The sequence below is a fragment of the Bos mutus genome, chromosome 9 (genome assembly GCF_027580195.1).
Source record: "Bos mutus isolate GX-2022 chromosome 9, NWIPB_WYAK_1.1, whole genome shotgun sequence".
Classification (NCBI taxonomy): domain Eukaryota; kingdom Metazoa; phylum Chordata; class Mammalia; order Artiodactyla; family Bovidae; genus Bos; species Bos mutus.
The window spans coordinates 70,286,801-70,291,610 of record NC_091625.1 but is presented as its reverse complement, the minus strand read 5'-3'; positions in this window follow the sequence as shown (position 1 = coordinate 70,291,610).

Sequence of the window (4,810 nt, the reverse complement as noted above, 5' to 3'; positions counted from 1 at the left end):
ATGAAGACCCAGCACAGCCAAAAATAAATAATATATGAATAAATAAACTTTAAAAAATAATATTAAAAAAATTTTTTTAAGTTACTTACAATACAGAATGTTAAAAAACTTAAATAAGATTCCATAAAGCCATAATATTTTTCACCCCAAATTTTATTAATTAGCCTCCCTCAACTAAAATATAAAGTCTAAAATCATTTTGAATAAAATCCATCTGAATCTCTAGATTGAGTGATGTCCAATAGTCTTTCAGAGTATTTACCAGTATTTACCTAAAAATGCCCTGGTTTCCATAGGTGACTATGATTCCAATTCCATATTAACTCCAATATCCATAAGGATGTTTACTGCTTGAAAAATGTCTTTCTCCTTGAAAAAATTCAACCAGAGTGCTAAAGACAAATGTCCTCTGAAAAAATTAAGGTAATTGGTCTGCCTTAAATGGCACAGGCTAGAATTCCACAGACAAACCACGGTCATAACTCTCCACTGGATCATCTAAACAGGTAGGCTGTTCATGAGACTTGTGTAGAATTTGCACTATGTTTCAGGGGAATGTTTGTGGTCTCCTGTAGACTATTTTATAACTTTTTTTTTTTAAAAAAAACTTCTAAGAAATCATATTCACTGTAGGTATTACTTGAAGGTACCAGAAGGCATCAGCCTTTGGTTAGAGGGAAATATTTCTGCTGAAAGAGAGCAAAGAACAGAAAAATATGCAACTTCTAAAGGATTAAAGTCACATTCTACAGTTCATATTTTTTTCTTGACTGGACTTTTTATTTTTTTTATGATATCTTCTTATTTTTAACAGTCTTATTTAAAAACTGGATTACCATAGTTGAAAATCAGAACCAGTGGGTACACTAGAGTTGAAAATTCTGGACAATTTCATCATTTTCTTTTATTTTAGAATTACATTGACTAAATATGGAGATATAAAATATTAGGTTGAAAGAAAATTTGTTCAGTTATTGGGTAAATAATTCCACAAGAGGCATTGGTTATGACGAATTAACGCCACCACAGCATGGGCATTTAAAGTAATATTCAACATTTAGAAAAATGTGTCTTTAAATGGGAAAACCTAACAGATAGAAAACTATAAAAGTGATGATTCATAAGCCACCTTTGCTTTCATTGTTCTGTACTACATACAGGCACTTATTCTCCACATCAGACAGGGCAATTACCTTACTCTCTGTCAGACCCAGTCTTTTTTGGGCCATCAAGGCAAGACAAACATTTTCATCTGAAATGTCACTGCAAAGTAAAACACATAATTTGTGACATTTCTCAATAAAATATATTTCTAAATAGCTTTCCAGTTTCTTACATAGAGGAAGAGGAAAAGGTAGATTTTCTATAGATCACCAGAATAAGGTATGGAATGAGATAAGTTTCAAGAAAATAGTATCTTTTGGAAAGATTCCAGTATGGAACCCCTGTTAGTAGATGTTAAGAACAGAATCTGAACTCAGGTTCCTGTAAACTTATTCTGTCTTGACACTTTGCCCCTTCAAAATAAGTATATTAATCAATCATACAGAAGTGAAATCAGAAAAATCCCTATTAAATTTTTATTTTATTTATTTATTTTGGCTGTGCTGTGTGGCATGAGGAATCTTTGTTCCCTGCTCAGAGATTGAGCCTTGTACCTTGTGTTGGGAATGTGCAGTCTTAACCTCTGAACTGCCAGGGAAGTCCCTAACTATTAAATTTTTAAAATTAACAAAGGTTTCTCTTTTTTAAAAATTCCCATATTCTACAAGCAAAAAGATAATGACTTTTACAGTTTTATGGTGTGTTTTTACATGATATATTTTTCTATCTTAGCTTTAAAAAAATTGTAGCTGTATTAATGTAGCATCATGTAATTTTAGACCCTACTTTCCCACTGAACTTTATAATAATCACATACTACAGTTTCAAAAATTCTGTATTAATAAATATACCTGGGTGATGTTTCCTTGAATTGGATGGTCTATAGTTTTATATTTGGTCTAATTTTGGAGTGAAGTCCTCCCGACTTAAATATTTTGCACTGATGCTTGTATATAAAATCACTTTGACTTGCATCTCTTGTGACTTTGGGAGAGTAGTATTCATTTTACTTAAAGTCAAACTTTCTCAAGAAGAATCCTGAGAAGAAAACCTCAATGGCAAAGTGTGACAGGCAGAAGAATTGCCAATAATGGGAAAAAACTACTCCTATGATGTTGCAATTTTCAGAGCCAAGGAATAAGTCTTGAATATTTTGAGATTGGTTTGCCCAAATATCAGATTTGAGGAAATCTTTAGGTTCACATTTTTCCTGGGTTAGCCTGTCTTTGACTCTTTATCCTTATATAGAAATAGCTGGACTGGTCACATTTTACAAAGAAATGGAGAAAAGATTTTTCAGGCCAAATCAAATTTTCTGTTTCTCCCGAATTATTTTCAGATGCAAGAAAAAGCAAACCACACAGAAGAACTGCACACTGCAATGAAGCTGGAATGCAAGTCTTCATCGAAGGGAGGGAACAAACTTTGAATAATTCAACCACAAAATATGTGAACCGCAAACAAGTATAAACACACAGGTAGACACAACACACAAATGCGTGCACACACACACACACACACACACACACACACTGATACAGGTCTGCCCTTTTCCCAGGAGTTTTCATCAATGTATTATTTTATTTTATTTTATTTTTTAAGTTGAATTCAATTTTATTCTTTTTTTTTTTTTTTGGTCATTTTATTTATTTATTTAAGTTTATAACATCCAAGTAAAAGTATATAAAAGTTTCAAAAAACATATAAAAATCTTTCCATATTTGAATGCTTGCTTTTACAAATATTGTGAATATTATAAAAAATAAACTCTAAAAATATAAAAATAAAAACCATACAGGCAAAGTTTTTTTATGGTCAGGCCATACATAGTCAATTAAAGTTGAAAATATGCCTCAAATCTTCCTTTAAGATACAACTCCAAAATCTTCCCTAAAATGTAAGTGTTTCTAGCATAAATTGTGTTTTCCTCCTCTATCATATGGTTTCATTTGTGTAGAGGACAGAAAATTTCTACCAAATATAGGATAGATAGGGATAAAGATACCCACCAGATTCTCTTTTACTTGGGTGCAAACAATTACGTCAAAGCTAGGCAATTAAAACATCATGGTCTAATATCAAATTGTAGTCTCTCTGCCAGTTGTCATAAAATTTTAAAGATACCTAGTTATGTAAAATTATAGATTTTTAGCAATATTTTGACTATTCGATTTTCTCAGATAAAATTTACATTTTCACTGGACTATGCAATTTCTTTTAGACACCTTCAGAGTTAAATTGAGAAACTCAATATGACTTCCAAATCTCTTGGGAAAATAGTAATGTCATATTTCTTGAATTATTTGTAGCTGTCAAAGACCTGGTACTATATAATTATGATTGGCACCATTCATTTCTTCCTTATTCCTTCACTGCCTTATATGTGTCAAGTAAGGGCTTTGGTGTCATAGATTTCTACATGCATATGATAGCATATATCTGTGAAGGGCTTTCATCTGTTTGGAGGTAAGCAAATAATTTAAAATATGATTAAGGATTTTTATTTTTGAGAATATGATAGGTTAGTTGTCCAGAAAAACTCCTCCACAAAATAATAGCAATAAATATGGAATAAATTTTTAAAAATAATATATTTTTCTATTACTTGTCTGAGAAAATGAGAAAGTAAAGAAGATCTTGAAAAGCATATGGCAAAAAGGTGTGAATACAGAGAAGTAGACAATTTCCAAAATCATAGTTGCCATGAGAGCATCTACTGTACCTGGTGACTCACAGTTGCATGGTAGAGCAGACAAAAAGCCAGAAGTCTTTTCAAGTGGATATATAAAAACAAAGAGACAGTCCAAAACCAAAAGCTTCCAAAAATGATATACTAGTAGATGAACTAGGAAAGAACATTTTCACAAGGAGACTAAAGACATACAAGAAAGTATGAATGAAAGTCACCAGAAAAATCCAACTCGATATACTGTAGATTTCGGAAAGACACATTCAGTCTATGAAATGAATAGCAGGCATATATTTCAAGAAGTAAGAAAATATCAAGATTATGAAGCAGGACAAGAGATTTTTTTTTTTAATCACCAAGAAGTTAATGAATCTGAAAATAAAGTCATCACTGAGACTATAGAACAGGGGCAGAGAGTGTAAACATCTGGAAGATAATTAAGCAAAAATAAAGCAGGGAATGTAACTGAAATTTCAGTTGGAGAGAGAGAGAATGAGGACAAGGAAATATTCAAATAGTTAATTATTTAGGATTTTCTAGTATTACTGTTAGATGGCAGTCATTCTGTGTATGGCCCTTACTTCATATGATTCTGCATACTCTTTTGATTAACTGTGTTTTGTCAGAAACAGAGAGGCCAAGTTAACTGAGTGAAATATACAGATCAGTTTCATCCTTTACTAGCAAAGTTTGCTGGTAATAAAAACTAACAGATCCCTTCTAAAATTTAATATACATTTAAGCACAGAGCCCATATTTTTGAGCATGTATACAAATGGTGATGACACATGATGGAATGGAATGTGAAATGACAGAGGTGAAAACAAAATCCTGGAAGCTAAAGGAAGACAGAGTCATTATCTAGTTAGATCCTTCAGAGAAATATTAGCACATCTTTTTAGTTGTCTTAAAGAACTACAGAGAGGTATTGAGACTGGGCTGTGGGGCAGTAGTGGAAATGAAGAATAAAGGGAAGATGGAAGGAAATAAATTTAGTTTAGATAACATCCAGAATTC